We start from the raw sequence: 17539 nt of genomic DNA, 5'->3' as shown, positions 1-17539 counted from the left end.
AAACGCTATTCAAGAGCTGACAAGTACTTAAAAGCAATAAAAGAATGAAAGTCTCAAAACTCGGAATCTAATGGCTAAATCTTGTCAGTAGTATGGATTAAGTGATTTACAGTTGATTTGAGTCAGTGTGGCCTGTTTTAGGCTGAAATCTAAATCAGAGTCATGTAATGTGAACTACTACAATGCCAAACACTGTAAATGCATTGAAAACGCTATTCAAGAGCTGACAAGTACTTTAAAGCAATAAAATAATGAAAGTCTAAAAACACGGATCTAATGGCTAAATCTTGTCAGTAGTATGGATTAAGTGATTTACAGTTGATTTGAGTCAGTGTGGCCTGTTTTAGGCTGAAATCTAAATCAGAGTCATGTAATGTGAACTACTACAATGCCAAACACTGTAAATGCATTGAAAACGCTATTCAAGAGCTGACAAGTACTTTAAAGCAATAAAAGAATGAAAGTCTCAAAACTCGGAATCTAATGGCTAAATCTTGTCAGTAGTATGAATTAAGTTATTTACAGTTGATTTGAGTCAGTGTGGCCTGTTTTAGGCTGAAATCTAAGTCAGAGTCATGTAATGTGAACTACTACAACGCCAAACACTGTAAATGCATTGAAAACGCTATTCAAGAGCTGACAAGTACTTTAAAGCAATAAAATAATGAAAGTCTAAAAACTCGAATCTAATGGCTAAATCTTGTCAGTAGTATGGATTTGATGATTTACAGTTGATTTGAGTCAGTGTGGCCTGCTTTAGGCTGAAATCTAAATCAGAGTCATGTAATGTGAACTATTACAATGCCAAACACTGTAAATGCATTGAAAACGCTATTCAAGAGCTGAAAAGCACTTTAAAGCAATAAACGAATGAAAGTCTCAAAACTCGGAATCTAATGGCTAAATCTTGTCAGTAGTATGAATTAAGTGATTTACAGTTGATTTGAGTCAGTGTGGCCTGCTTTAGGCTGAAATCTAAGTCAAAGTCATGTTATGTGAACTACTACAATGCCAAACACTGTAAATGCATTGAAAACGCTATTCAAGAGCTGAAAAGTACTTTAAAGCAATAAACGAATGAAAGTCTCAAAACTCGGAATCTAATGGCTAAATCTTGTCAGTAGTATGGATTAAGTGATTTACAGTTGATTTGAGTCAGTGTGGCCTGTTTTAGGCTGAAATCTAAATCAGAGTCATGTAATGTGAACTACTACAATGCCAAACACTGTAAATGCATTGAAAACGCTATTCAAGAGATGACAAGTACTTTAAAGCAATAAAAGAATGAAAGTCTAAAAACTCGAATCTAATGGCTAAATCTTGTCAGTAGTATGGATTTGATGATTTACAGTTGATTTGAGTCAGTTGGCCTGCTTTAGGCTGAAATCTAAGTCAAAGTCATGTAATGTGAACTACTACAATGCCAAACACTGTAAATGCATTGAAAACGCTATTCAAGAGCTGAAAAGTACTTTAAAGCAATAAACGAATGAAAGTCTCAAAACTCGGAATCTAATGGCTAAATCTTGTCAGTAGTATGAATTAAGTGATTTACAGTTGATTTGAGTCAGTGTGGCCTGCTTTAGGCTGAAATCTAAGTCAAAGTCATGTTATGTGAACTACTACAATGCCAAACACTGTAAATGCATTGAAAACGCTATTCAAGAGCTGAAAAGTACTTTAAAGCAATAAACGAATGAAAGTCTCAAAACTCGGAATCTAATGGCTAAATCTTGTCAGTAGTATGGATTAAGTGATTTACAGTTGATTTGAGTCAGTGTGGCCTGTTTTAGGCTGAAATCTAAATCAGAGTCATGTAATGTGAACTACTACAATGCCAAACACTGTAAATGCATTGAAAACGCTATTCAAGAGATGACAAGTACTTTAAAGCAATAAAAGAATGAAAGTCTAAAAACTCGAATCTAATGGCTAAATCTTGTCAGTAGTATGGATTTGATGATTTACTGTTGATTTGAGTCAGTTGGCCTGCTTTAGGCTGAAATCTAAGTCAAAGTCATGTAATGTGAACTACTACAATGCCAAACACTGTAAATGCATTGAAAACGCTATTCAAGAGCTGAAAAGCACTTTAAAGCAATAAAAGAATGAAAGTCTCAAAACTCGAATCTAATGGCTGAATCTTGTCAGTAGTATGGATTTGATGATTTACAGTTGATTTGAGTCAGTGTGGCCTGTTTTAGGCTGAAATCTAAGTCAGAGTCATGTAATGTGAACTAGTACAATGCCAAACATTGTAAATGAATTGAAAATGCTATTCAGGAGCTGAAAAGCACTTTAAAGCAATAAAAGAATGAAAGTCTAAAAACTCGAATCTAATGGCTAAATCTTGTCAGTAGTATGGATTAAGTGATTTACAGTTGATTTGAGTCAGTGTGGCCTGTTTTAGGCTGAAATCTAAATCAGAGTCATGTAATGTGAACTACTACAATGCCGAACACTGTAAATGCATTGAAAACGCTATTCAAGAGCTGAAAAGCACTTTAAAGCAATAAAAGAATGAAAGTCTCAAAACTCGGAATCTAATGGCTAAATCTTGTCAGTAGTATGGATTAAGTGATTTACAGTTGATTTGAGTCAGTGTGGCCTGTTTTAGGCTGAAATCTAAATCAGAGTCATGTAATGTGAACTACTACAATGCCGAACACTGTAAATGCATTGAAAACGCTATTCAAGAGCTGACAAGTACTTTAAAGCAATAAAATAATGAAAGTCTAAAAACTCGAATCTAATGGCTAAATCTTGTCAGTAGTATGGATTTGATGATTTAAAGTTGATTTGAGTCAGTGTGGCCTGTTTTAGGCTGAAATCTAAAGTCAAAGTCATGTAATGTGAACTAGTACAATGCCAAACACTGTAAATGCATTGAAAACGCTATTCAAGAGCTGAAAAGCACTTTAAAGCAATAAACGAATGAAAGTCTCAAAACTCGGAATCTAATGGCTAAATCTTGTCAGTAGTATGAATTAAGTTATTTACAGTTGATTTGAGTCAGTGTGGCCTGCTTTAGGCTGAAATCTAAGTCAAAGTCATGTAATGTGAACTACTACAATGCCAAACACTGTAAATGCATTGAAAACGCTATTCAAGAGCTGAAAAGTACTTTAAAGCAATAAACGAATGAAAGTCTAAAAACTCGAATCTAATGGCTAAATCTTGTCAGTAGTATGGATTTGATGATTTACAGTTGATTTGAGTCAGTTGGCCTGCTTTAGGCTGAAATCTAAGTCAAAGTCATGTAATGTGAACTACTACAATGCCAAACACTGTAAATGCATTGAAAACGCTATTCAAGAGCTGAAAAGCACTTTAAAGCAATAAAAGAATGAAAGTCTCAAAACTCGAATCTAATGGCTGAATCTTGTCAGTAGTATGGATTTGATGATTTACAGTTGATTTGAGTCAGTGTGGCCTGTTTTAGGCTGAAATCTAAGTCAGAGTCATGTAATGTGAACTAGTACAATGCCAAACATTGTAAATGAATTGAAAATGCTATTCAGGAGCTGAAAAGCACTTTAAAGCAATAAAAGAATGAAAGTCTAAAAACTCGAATCTAATGGCTAAATCTTGTCAGTAGTATGGATTAAGTGATTTACAGTTGATTTGAGTCAGTGTGGCCTGTTTTAGGCTGAAATCTAAATCAGAGTCATGTAATGTGAACTACTACAATGCCGAACACTGTAAATGCATTGAAAACGCTATTCAAGAGCTGAAAAGCACTTTAAAGCAATAAAAGAATGAAAGTCTCAAAACTCGGAATCTAATGGCTAAATCTTGTCAGTAGTATGGATTAAGTGATTTACAGTTGATTTGAGTCAGTGTGGCCTGTTTTAGGCTGAAATCTAAGTCAGAGTCATGTAATGTGAACTAGTACAATGCCAAACATTGTAAATGAATTGAAAATGCTATTCAGGAGCTGAAAAGCACTTTAAAGCAATAAAAGAATGAAAGTCTAAAAACTCGAATCTAATGGCTAAATCTTGTCAGTAGTATGGATTAAGTGATTTACAGTTGATTTGAGTCAGTGTGGCCTGTTTTAGGCTGAAATCTAAATCAGAGTCATGTAATGTGAACTACTACAATGCCGAACACTGTAAATGCATTGAAAACGCTATTCAAGAGCTGAAAAGCACTTTAAAGCAATAAAAGAATGAAAGTCTCAAAACTCGGAATCTAATGGCTAAATCTTGTCAGTAGTATGGATTAAGTGATTTACAGTTGATTTGAGTCAGTGTGGCCTGTTTTAGGCTGAAATCTAAATCAGAGTCATGTAATGTGAACTACTACAATGCCGAACACTGTAAATGCATTGAAAACGCTATTCAAGAGCTGACAAGTACTTTAAAGCAATAAAATAATGAAAGTCTAAAAACTCGAATCTAATGGCTAAATCTTGTCAGTAGTATGGATTTGATGATTTAAAGTTGATTTGAGTCAGTGTGGCCTGTTTTAGGCTGAAATCTAAAGTCAAAGTCATGTAATGTGAACTAGTACAATGCCAAACACTGTAAATGCATTGAAAACGCTATTCAAGAGCTGAAAAGCACTTTAAAGCAATAAACGAATGAAAGTCTCAAAACTCGGAATCTAATGGCTAAATCTTGTCAGTAGTATGAATTAAGTTATTTACAGTTGATTTGAGTCAGTGTGGCCTGCTTTAGGCTGAAATCTAAGTCAAAGTCATGTAATGTGAACTACTACAATGCCAAACACTGTAAATGCATTGAAAACGCTATTCAAGAGCTGAAAAGTACTTTAAAGCAATAAACGAATGAAAGTCTCAAAACTCGGAATCTAATGGCTAAATCTTGTCAGTAGTATGGATTAAGTGATTTACAGTTGATTTGAGTCAGTGTGGCCTGTTTTAGGCTGAAATCTAAGTCAGAGTCATGTAATGTGAACTACTACAATGCCGAACACTGTAAATGCATTGAAAACGCTATTCAAGAGCTGACAAGTACTTTAAAGCAATAAAATAATGAAAGTCTAAAAACACGGATCTAATGGCTAAATCTTGTCAGTAGTATGGATTAAGTGATTTACAGTTGATTTGAGTCAGTGTGGCCTGTTTTAGGCTGAAATCTAAATCAGAGTCATGTAATGTGAACTACTACAATGCCAAACACTGTAAATGCATTGAAAACGCTATTCAAGAGCTGACAAGTACTTTAAAGCAATAAAAGAATGAAAGTCTCAAAACTCGGAATCTAATGGCTAAATCTTGTCAGTAGTATGAATTAAGTTATTTACAGTTGATTTGAGTCAGTGTGGCCTGTTTTAGGCTGAAATCTAAGTCAGAGTCATGTAATGTGAACTACTACAACGCCAAACACTGTAAATGCATTGAAAACGCTATTCAAGAGCTGACAAGTACTTTAAAGCAATAAAATAATGAAAGTCTAAAAACTCGAATCTAATGGCTAAATCTTGTCAGTAGTATGGATTTGATGATTTACAGTTGATTTGAGTCAGTGTGGCCTGCTTTAGGCTGAAATCTAAATCAGAGTCATGTAATGTGAACTATTACAATGCCAAACACTGTAAATGCATTGAAAACGCTATTCAAGAGCTGAAAAGCACTTTAAAGCAATAAACGAATGAAAGTCTCAAAACTCGGAATCTAATGGCTAAATCTTGTCAGTAGTATGAATTAAGTGATTTACAGTTGATTTGAGTCAGTGTGGCCTGCTTTAGGCTGAAATCTAAGTCAAAGTCATGTTATGTGAACTACTACAATGCCAAACACTGTAAATGCATTGAAAACGCTATTCAAGAGCTGAAAAGTACTTTAAAGCAATAAACGAATGAAAGTCTCAAAACTCGGAATCTAATGGCTAAATCTTGTCAGTAGTATGGATTAAGTGATTTACAGTTGATTTGAGTCAGTGTGGCCTGTTTTAGGCTGAAATCTAAATCAGAGTCATGTAATGTGAACTACTACAATGCCAAACACTGTAAATGCATTGAAAACGCTATTCAAGAGCTGAAAAGCACTTTAAAGCAATAAAAGAATGAAAGTCTCAAAACTCGAATCTAATGGCTAAATCTTGTCAGTAGTATGGATTTGATGATTTACAGTTGATTTGAGTCAGTGTGGCCTGTTTTAGGCTGAAATCTAAGTCAGAGTCATGTAATGTGAACTACTACAATGCCAAACACTGTAAATGCATTGAAAACGCTATTCAAGAGCTGAAAAGTACTTTAAAGCAATAAAAGAATGAAAGTCTCAAAACTCGGAATCTAATGGCTAAATCTTGTCAGTAGTATGAATTAAGTGATTTACAGTTGATTTGAGTCAGTGTGGCCTGCTTTAGGCTGAAATCTAAGTCAAAGTCATGTTATGTGAACTACTACAATGCCAAACACTGTAAATGCATTGAAAACGCTATTCAAGAGCTGAAAAGTACTTTAAAGCAATAAACGAATGAAAGTCTCAAAACTCGGAATCTAATGGCTAAATCTTGTCAGTAGTATGGATTAAGTGATTTACAGTTGATTTGAGTCAGTGTGGCCTGTTTTAGGCTGAAATCTAAATCAGAGTCATGTAATGTGAACTACTACAATGCCAAACACTGTAAATGCATTGAAAACGCTATTCAAGAGATGACAAGTACTTTAAAGCAATAAAAGAATGAAAGTCTAAAAACTCGAATCTAATGGCTAAATCTTGTCAGTAGTATGGATTTGATGATTTACAGTTGATTTGAGTCAGTTGGCCTGCTTTAGGCTGAAATCTAAGTCAAAGTCATGTAATGTGAACTACTACAATGCCAAACACTGTAAATGCATTGAAAACGCTATTCAAGAGCTGAAAAGCACTTTAAAGCAATAAAAGAATGAAAGTCTCAAAACTCGAATCTAATGGCTGAATCTTGTCAGTAGTATGGATTTGATGATTTACAGTTGATTTGAGTCAGTGTGGCCTGTTTTAGGCTGAAATCTAAGTCAGAGTCATGTAATGTGAACTAGTACAATGCCAAACATTGTAAATGAATTGAAAATGCTATTCAGGAGCTGAAAAGCACTTTAAAGCAATAAAAGAATGAAAGTCTAAAAACTCGAATCTAATGGCTAAATCTTGTCAGTAGTATGGATTAAGTGATTTACAGTTGATTTGAGTCAGTGTGGCCTGTTTTAGGCTGAAATCTAAATCAGAGTCATGTAATGTGAACTACTACAATGCCGAACACTGTAAATGCATTGAAAACGCTATTCAAGAGCTGAAAAGCACTTTAAAGCAATAAAAGAATGAAAGTCTCAAAACTCGGAATCTAATGGCTAAATCTTGTCAGTAGTATGGATTAAGTGATTTACAGTTGATTTGAGTCAGTGTGGCCTGTTTTAGGCTGAAATCTAAATCAGAGTCATGTAATGTGAACTACTACAATGCCGAACACTGTAAATGCATTGAAAACGCTATTCAAGAGCTGACAAGTACTTTAAAGCAATAAAATAATGAAAGTCTAAAAACTCGAATCTAATGGCTAAATCTTGTCAGTAGTATGGATTTGATGATTTAAAGTTGATTTGAGTCAGTGTGGCCTGTTTTAGGCTGAAATCTAAAGTCAAAGTCATGTAATGTGAACTAGTACAATGCCAAACACTGTAAATGCATTGAAAACGCTATTCAAGAGCTGAAAAGCACTTTAAAGCAATAAACGAATGAAAGTCTCAAAACTCGGAATCTAATGGCTAAATCTTGTCAGTAGTATGAATTAAGTTATTTACAGTTGATTTGAGTCAGTGTGGCCTGCTTTAGGCTGAAATCTAAGTCAAAGTCATGTAATGTGAACTACTACAATGCCAAACACTGTAAATGCATTGAAAACGCTATTCAAGAGCTGAAAAGTACTTTAAAGCAATAAACGAATGAAAGTCTAAAAACTCGAATCTAATGGCTAAATCTTGTCAGTAGTATGGATTTGATGATTTACAGTTGATTTGAGTCAGTTGGCCTGCTTTAGGCTGAAATCTAAGTCAAAGTCATGTAATGTGAACTACTACAATGCCAAACACTGTAAATGCATTGAAAACGCTATTCAAGAGCTGAAAAGCACTTTAAAGCAATAAAAGAATGAAAGTCTCAAAACTCGAATCTAATGGCTGAATCTTGTCAGTAGTATGGATTTGATGATTTACAGTTGATTTGAGTCAGTGTGGCCTGTTTTAGGCTGAAATCTAAGTCAGAGTCATGTAATGTGAACTAGTACAATGCCAAACATTGTAAATGAATTGAAAATGCTATTCAGGAGCTGAAAAGCACTTTAAAGCAATAAAAGAATGAAAGTCTAAAAACTCGAATCTAATGGCTAAATCTTGTCAGTAGTATGGATTAAGTGATTTACAGTTGATTTGAGTCAGTGTGGCCTGTTTTAGGCTGAAATCTAAATCAGAGTCATGTAATGTGAACTACTACAATGCCGAACACTGTAAATGCATTGAAAACGCTATTCAAGAGCTGAAAAGCACTTTAAAGCAATAAAAGAATGAAAGTCTCAAAACTCGGAATCTAATGGCTAAATCTTGTCAGTAGTATGGATTAAGTGATTTACAGTTGATTTGAGTCAGTGTGGCCTGTTTTAGGCTGAAATCTAAGTCAGAGTCATGTAATGTGAACTAGTACAATGCCAAACATTGTAAATGAATTGAAAATGCTATTCAGGAGCTGAAAAGCACTTTAAAGCAATAAAAGAATGAAAGTCTAAAAACTCGAATCTAATGGCTAAATCTTGTCAGTAGTATGGATTAAGTGATTTACAGTTGATTTGAGTCAGTGTGGCCTGTTTTAGGCTGAAATCTAAATCAGAGTCATGTAATGTGAACTACTACAATGCCGAACACTGTAAATGCATTGAAAACGCTATTCAAGAGCTGAAAAGCACTTTAAAGCAATAAAAGAATGAAAGTCTCAAAACTCGGAATCTAATGGCTAAATCTTGTCAGTAGTATGGATTAAGTGATTTACAGTTGATTTGAGTCAGTGTGGCCTGTTTTAGGCTGAAATCTAAATCAGAGTCATGTAATGTGAACTACTACAATGCCGAACACTGTAAAATGCATTGAAAACGCTATTCAAGAGCTGACAAGTACTTTAAAGCAATAAAATAATGAAAGTCTAAAAACTCGAATCTAATGGCTAAATCTTGTCAGTAGTATGGATTTGATGATTTAAAGTTGATTTGAGTCAGTGTGGCCTGTTTTAGGCTGAAATCTAAAGTCAAAGTCATGTAATGTGAACTAGTACAATGCCAAACACTGTAAATGCATTGAAAACGCTATTCAAGAGCTGAAAAGCACTTTAAAGCAATAAACGAATGAAAGTCTCAAAACTCGGAATCTAATGGCTAAATCTTGTCAGTAGTATGAATTAAGTTATTTACAGTTGATTTGAGTCAGTGTGGCCTGCTTTAGGCTGAAATCTAAGTCAAAGTCATGTAATGTGAACTACTACAATGCCAAACACTGTAAATGCATTGAAAACGCTATTCAAGAGCTGAAAAGTACTTTAAAGCAATAAACGAATGAAAGTCTCAAAACTCGGAATCTAATGGCTAAATCTTGTCAGTAGTATGGATTAAGTGATTTACAGTTGATTTGAGTCAGTGTGGCCTGTTTTAGGCTGAAATCTAAGTCAGAGTCATGTAATGTGAACTAGTACAATGCCAAACATTGTAAATGAATTGAAAATGCTATTCAGGAGCTGAAAAGCACTTTAAAGCAATAAAAGAATGAAAGTCTAAAAACTCGAATCTAATGGCTAAATCTTGTCAGTAGTATGGATTAAGTGATTTACAGTTGATTTGAGTCAGTGTGGCCTGTTTTAGGCTGAAATCTAAATCAGAGTCATGTAATGTGAACTACTACAATGCCGAACACTGTAAATGCATTGAAAACGCTATTCAAGAGCTGAAAAGCACTTTAAAGCAATAAAAGAATGAAAGTCTCAAAACTCGGAATCTAATGGCTAAATCTTGTCAGTAGTATGGATTAAGTGATTTACAGTTGATTTGAGTCAGTGTGGCCTGTTTTAGGCTGAAATCTAAATCAGAGTCATGTAATGTGAACTACTACAATGCCGAACACTGTAAATGCATTGAAAACGCTATTCAAGAGCTGACAAGTACTTTAAAGCAATAAAATAATGAAAGTCTAAAAACTCGAATCTAATGGCTAAATCTTGTCAGTAGTATGGATTTGATGATTTAAAGTTGATTTGAGTCAGTGTGGCCTGTTTTAGGCTGAAATCTAAAGTCAAAGTCATGTAATGTGAACTAGTACAATGCCAAACACTGTAAATGCATTGAAAACGCTATTCAAGAGCTGAAAAGCACTTTAAAGCAATAAACGAATGAAAGTCTCAAAACTCGGAATCTAATGGCTAAATCTTGTCAGTAGTATGAATTAAGTTATTTACAGTTGATTTGAGTCAGTGTGGCCTGCTTTAGGCTGAAATCTAAGTCAAAGTCATGTAATGTGAACTACTACAATGCCAAACACTGTAAATGCATTGAAAACGCTATTCAAGAGCTGAAAAGTACTTTAAAGCAATAAACGAATGAAAGTCTCAAAACTCGGAATCTAATGGCTAAATCTTGTCAGTAGTATGAATTACGTGATTTACAGTTGATTTGAGTCAGTGTGGCCTGCTTTAGGCTGAAATCTAAGTCAAAGTCATGTTATGTGAACTACTACAATGCCAAACACTGTAAATGCATTGAAAACGCTATTCAAGAGCTGAAAAGCACTTTATAGCAATAAAAGAATGAAAGTCTCAAAACTCGAATCTAATGGCTAAATCTTGTCAGTAGTATGAATTAATTGATTTACAGTTGATTTGAGTCAGTGTGGCCTGCTTTAGGCTGAAATCTAAGTCAAAGTCATGTAATGTGAACTATTACAATGCCAAACACTGTAAATGCATTGAAAACGCTATTCAAGAGCTGAAAAGCACTTTAAAGCAATAAAAGAATGAAAGTCTCAAAACTCGGAATCTAATGGCTAAATCTTGTCAGTAGTATGAATTAAGTGATTTACAGTTGATTTGAGTCAGTGTGGCCTGCTTTAGGCTGAAATCTAAATCAGAGTCATGTAATGTGAACTACTACAATGCCAAACACTGTAAATGCATTGAAAACGCTATTCAAGAGATGACAAGTACTTTAAAGCAATAAAAGAATGAAAGTCTCAAAACTCGGAATCTAATGGCTAAATCTTGTCAGTAGTATGAATTAAGTGATTTACAGTTGATTTGAGTCAGTGTGGCCTGCTTTAGGCTGAAATCTAAGTCAAAGTCATGTTATGTGAACTACTACAATGCCAAACACTGTAAATGCATTGAAAACGCTATTCAAGAGCTGAAAAGTACTTTAAAGCAATAAACGAATGAAAGTCTCAAAACTCGGAATCTAATGGCTAAATCTTGTCAGTAGTATGGATTAAGTGATTTACAGTTGATTTGAGTCAGTGTGGCCTGTTTTAGGCTGAAATCTAAATCAGAGTCATGTAATGTGAACTACTACAATGCCAAACACTGTAAATGCATTGAAAACGCTATTCAAGAGATGACAAGTACTTTAAAGCAATAAAAGAATGAAAGTCTAAAAACTCGAATCTAATGGCTAAATCTTGTCAGTAGTATGGATTTGATGATTTACAGTTGATTTGAGTCAGTTGGCCTGCTTTAGGCTGAAATCTAAGTCAAAGTCATGTAATGTGAACTACTACAATGCCAAACACTGTAAATGCATTGAAAACGCTATTCAAGAGCTGAAAAGCACTTTAAAGCAATAAAAGAATGAAAGTCTCAAAACTCGAATCTAATGGCTGAATCTTGTCAGTAGTATGGATTTGATGATTTACAGTTGATTTGAGTCAGTGTGGCCTGTTTTAGGCTGAAATCTAAGTCAGAGTCATGTAATGTGAACTAGTACAATGCCAAACATTGTAAATGAATTGAAAATGCTATTCAGGAGCTGAAAAGCACTTTAAAGCAATAAAAGAATGAAAGTCTAAAAACTCGAATCTAATGGCTAAATCTTGTCAGTAGTATGGATTAAGTGATTTACAGTTGATTTGAGTCAGTGTGGCCTGTTTTAGGCTGAAATCTAAATCAGAGTCATGTAATGTGAACTACTACAATGCCGAACACTGTAAATGCATTGAAAACGCTATTCAAGAGCTGAAAAGCACTTTAAAGCAATAAAAGAATGAAAGTCTCAAAACTCGGAATCTAATGGCTAAATCTTGTCAGTAGTATGGATTAAGTGATTTACAGTTGATTTGAGTCAGTGTGGCCTGTTTTAGGCTGAAATCTAAATCAGAGTCATGTAATGTGAACTACTACAATGCCGAACACTGTAAATGCATTGAAAACGCTATTCAAGAGCTGACAAGTACTTTAAAGCAATAAAATAATGAAAGTCTAAAAACTCGAATCTAATGGCTAAATCTTGTCAGTAGTATGGATTTGATGATTTAAAGTTGATTTGAGTCAGTGTGGCCTGTTTTAGGCTGAAATCTAAAGTCAAAGTCATGTAATGTGAACTAGTACAATGCCAAACACTGTAAATGCATTGAAAACGCTATTCAAGAGCTGAAAAGCACTTTAAAGCAATAAAAGAATGAAAGTCTCAAAACTCGGAATCTAATGGCTAAATCTTGTCAGTAGTATGAATTAAGTGATTTACAGTTGATTTGAGTCAGTGTGGCCTGCTTTAGGCTGAAATCTAAATCAGAGTCATGTAATGTGAACTACTACAATGCCAAACACTGTAAATGCATTGAAAACGCTATTCAAGAGATGACAAGTACTTTAAAGCAATAAAAGAATGAAAGTCTCAAAACTCGGAATCTAATGGCTAAATCTTGTCAGTAGTATGAATTAAGTGATTTACAGTTGATTTGAGTCAGTGTGGCCTGCTTTAGGCTGAAATCTAAGTCAAAGTCATGTTATGTGAACTACTACAATGCCAAACACTGTAAATGCATTGAAAACGCTATTCAAGAGCTGAAAAGTACTTTAAAGCAATAAACGAATGAAAGTCTCAAAACTCGGAATCTAATGGCTAAATCTTGTCAGTAGTATGGATTAAGTGATTTACAGTTGATTTGAGTCAGTGTGGCCTGTTTTAGGCTGAAATCTAAATCAGAGTCATGTAATGTGAACTACTACAATGCCAAACACTGTAAATGCATTGAAAACGCTATTCAAGAGATGACAAGTACTTTAAAGCAATAAAAGAATGAAAGTCTAAAAACTCGAATCTAATGGCTAAATCTTGTCAGTAGTATGGATTTGATGATTTACAGTTGATTTGAGTCAGTTGGCCTGCTTTAGGCTGAAATCTAAGTCAAAGTCATGTAATGTGAACTACTACAATGCCAAACACTGTAAATGCATTGAAAACGCTATTCAAGAGCTGAAAAGCACTTTAAAGCAATAAAAGAATGAAAGTCTCAAAACTCGAATCTAATGGCTGAATCTTGTCAGTAGTATGGATTTGATGATTTACAGTTGATTTGAGTCAGTGTGGCCTGTTTTAGGCTGAAATCTAAGTCAGAGTCATGTAATGTGAACTAGTACAATGCCAAACATTGTAAATGAATTGAAAATGCTATTCAGGAGCTGAAAAGCACTTTAAAGCAATAAAAGAATGAAAGTCTAAAAACTCGAATCTAATGGCTAAATCTTGTCAGTAGTATGGATTAAGTGATTTACAGTTGATTTGAGTCAGTGTGGCCTGTTTTAGGCTGAAATCTAAATCAGAGTCATGTAATGTGAACTACTACAATGCCGAACACTGTAAATGCATTGAAAACGCTATTCAAGAGCTGAAAAGCACTTTAAAGCAATAAAAGAATGAAAGTCTCAAAACTCGGAATCTAATGGCTAAATCTTGTCAGTAGTATGGATTAAGTGATTTACAGTTGATTTGAGTCAGTGTGGCCTGTTTTAGGCTGAAATCTAAATCAGAGTCATGTAATGTGAACTACTACAATGCCGAACACTGTAAATGCATTGAAAACGCTATTCAAGAGCTGACAAGTACTTTAAAGCAATAAAATAATGAAAGTCTAAAAACTCGAATCTAATGGCTAAATCTTGTCAGTAGTATGGATTTGATGATTTAAAGTTGATTTGAGTCAGTGTGGCCTGTTTTAGGCTGAAATCTAAAGTCAAAGTCATGTAATGTGAACTAGTACAATGCCAAACACTGTAAATGCATTGAAAACGCTATTCAAGAGCTGAAAAGCACTTTAAAGCAATAAACGAATGAAAGTCTCAAAACTCGGAATCTAATGGCTAAATCTTGTCAGTAGTATGAATTAAGTTATTTACAGTTGATTTGAGTCAGTGTGGCCTGCTTTAGGCTGAAATCTAAGTCAAAGTCATGTAATGTGAACTACTACAATGCCAAACACTGTAAATGCATTGAAAACGCTATTCAAGAGCTGAAAAGTACTTTAAAGCAATAAACGAATGAAAGTCTAAAAACTCGAATCTAATGGCTAAATCTTGTCAGTAGTATGGATTTGATGATTTACAGTTGATTTGAGTCAGTTGGCCTGCTTTAGGCTGAAATCTAAGTCAAAGTCATGTAATGTGAACTACTACAATGCCAAACACTGTAAATGCATTGAAAACGCTATTCAAGAGCTGAAAAGCACTTTAAAGCAATAAAAGAATGAAAGTCTCAAAACTCGAATCTAATGGCTGAATCTTGTCAGTAGTATGGATTTGATGATTTACAGTTGATTTGAGTCAGTGTGGCCTGTTTTAGGCTGAAATCTAAGTCAGAGTCATGTAATGTGAACTAGTACAATGCCAAACATTGTAAATGAATTGAAAATGCTATTCAGGAGCTGAAAAGCACTTTAAAGCAATAAAAGAATGAAAGTCTAAAAACTCGAATCTAATGGCTAAATCTTGTCAGTAGTATGGATTAAGTGATTTACAGTTGATTTGAGTCAGTGTGGCCTGTTTTAGGCTGAAATCTAAATCAGAGTCATGTAATGTGAACTACTACAATGCCGAACACTGTAAATGCATTGAAAACGCTATTCAAGAGCTGAAAAGCACTTTAAAGCAATAAAAGAATGAAAGTCTCAAAACTCGGAATCTAATGGCTAAATCTTGTCAGTAGTATGGATTAAGTGATTTACAGTTGATTTGAGTCAGTGTGGCCTGTTTTAGGCTGAAATCTAAGTCAGAGTCATGTAATGTGAACTAGTACAATGCCAAACATTGTAAATGAATTGAAAATGCTATTCAGGAGCTGAAAAGCACTTTAAAGCAATAAAAGAATGAAATTCTAAAAACTCGAATCTAATGGCTAAATCTTGTCAGTAGTATGGATTAAGTGATTTACAGTTGATTTGAGTCAGTGTGGCCTGTTTTAGGCTGAAATCTAAATCAGAGTCATGTAATGTGAACTACTACAATGCCGAACACTGTAAATGCATTGAAAACGCTATTCAAGAGCTGAAAAGCACTTTAAAGCAATAAAAGAATGAAAGTCTCAAAACTCGGAATCTAATGGCTAAATCTTGTCAGTAGTATGGATTAAGTGATTTACAGTTGATTTGAGTCAGTGTGGCCTGTTTTAGGCTGAAATCTAAATCAGAGTCATGTAATGTGAACTACTACAATGCCGAACACTGTAAATGCATTGAAAACGCTATTCAAGAGCTGACAAGTACTTTAAAGCAATAAAATAATGAAAGTCTAAAAACTCGAATCTAATGGCTAAATCTTGTCAGTAGTATGGATTTGATGATTTAAAGTTGATTTGAGTCAGTGTGGCCTGTTTTAGGCTGAAATCTAAAGTCAAAGTCATGTAATGTGAACTAGTACAATGCCAAACACTGTAAATGCATTGAAAACGCTATTCAAGAGCTGAAAAGCACTTTAAAGCAATAAACGAATGAAAGTCTCAAAACTCGGAATCTAATGGCTAAATCTTGTCAGTAGTATGAATTAAGTTATTTACAGTTGATTTGAGTCAGTGTGGCCTGCTTTAGGCTGAAATCTAAGTCAAAGTCATGTAATGTGAACTACTACAATGCCAAACACTGTAAATGCATTGAAAACGCTATTCAAGAGCTGAAAAGTACTTTAAAGCAATAAACGAATGAAAGTCTCAAAACTCGGAATCTAATGGCTAAATCTTGTCAGTAGTATAAATTACGTGATTTACAGTTGATTTGAGTCAGTGTGGCCTGCTTTAGGCTGAAATCTAAGTCAAAGTCATGTTATGTGAACTACTACAATGCCAAACACTGTAAATGCATTGAAAACGCTATTCAAGAGCTGAAAAGCACTTTATAGCAATAAAAGAATGAAAGTCTCAAAACTCGAATCTAATGGCTAAATCTTGTCAGTAGTATGAATTAAGTGATTTACAGTTGATTTGAGTCAGTGTGGCCTGCTTTAGGCTGAAATCTAAGTCAAAGTCATGTAATGTGAACTATTACAATGCCAAACACTGTAAATGCATTGAAAACGCTATTCAAGAGCTGAAAAGCACTTTAAAGCAATAAAAGAATGAAAGTCTCAAAACTCGGAATCTAATGGCTAAATCTTGTCAGTAGTATGAATTAAGTGATTTACAGTTGATTTGAGTCAGTGTGGCCTGCTTTAGGCTGAAATCTAAATCAGAGTCATGTAATGTGAACTACTACAATGCCAAACACTGTAAATGCATTGAAAACGCTATTCAAGAGATGACAAGTACTTTAAAGCAATAAAAGAATGAAAGTCTAAAAACTCGAATCTAATGGCTAAATCTTGTCAGTAGTATGGATTTGATGATTTACAGTTGATTTGAGTCAGTTGGCCTGCTTTAGGCTGAAATCTAAGTCAAAGTCATGTAATGTGAACTACTACAATGCCAAACACTGTAAATGCATTGAAAACGCTATTCAAGAGCTGAAAAGTACTTTAAAGCAATAAACGAATGAAAGTCTCAAAACTGGGAATCTAATGGCTAAATCTTGTCAGTAGTATGGATTAAGTGATTTACAGTTGATTTGAGTCAGTGTGGCCTGTTTTAGGCTGAAATCTAAATCAGAGTCATGTAATGTGAACTACTACAATGCCAAACACTGTAAATGCATTGAAAACGCTATTCAAGAGATGACAAGTACTTTAAAGCAATAAAAGAATGAAAGTCTAAAAACTCGAATCTAATGGCTAAATCTTGTCAGTAGTATGGATTTGATGATTTACAGTTGATTTGAGTCAGTTGGCCTGCTTTAGGCTGAAATCTAAGTCAAAGTCATGTAATGTGAACTACTACAATGCCAAACACTGTAAATGCATTGAAAACGCTATTCAAGAGCTGAAAAGCACTTTAAAGCAATAAAAGAATGAAAGTCTCAAAACTCGGAATCTAATGGCTAAATCTTGTCAGTAGTATGAATTAAGTGATTTACAGTTGATTTGAGTCAGTGTGGCCTGTTTTAGGCTGAAATCTAAGTCAGAGTCATGTAATGTTAACTACTACAATGCCGAACACTG

The sequence above is a fragment of the Osmerus eperlanus genome, chromosome 15 (assembly GCF_963692335.1).
Source record: "Osmerus eperlanus chromosome 15, fOsmEpe2.1, whole genome shotgun sequence".
Lineage (NCBI taxonomy): Eukaryota > Metazoa > Chordata > Actinopteri > Osmeriformes > Osmeridae > Osmerus > Osmerus eperlanus.
The sequence above is the reverse complement of the archived record's forward strand: the minus strand, read 5'-3'. Positions refer to the sequence as shown.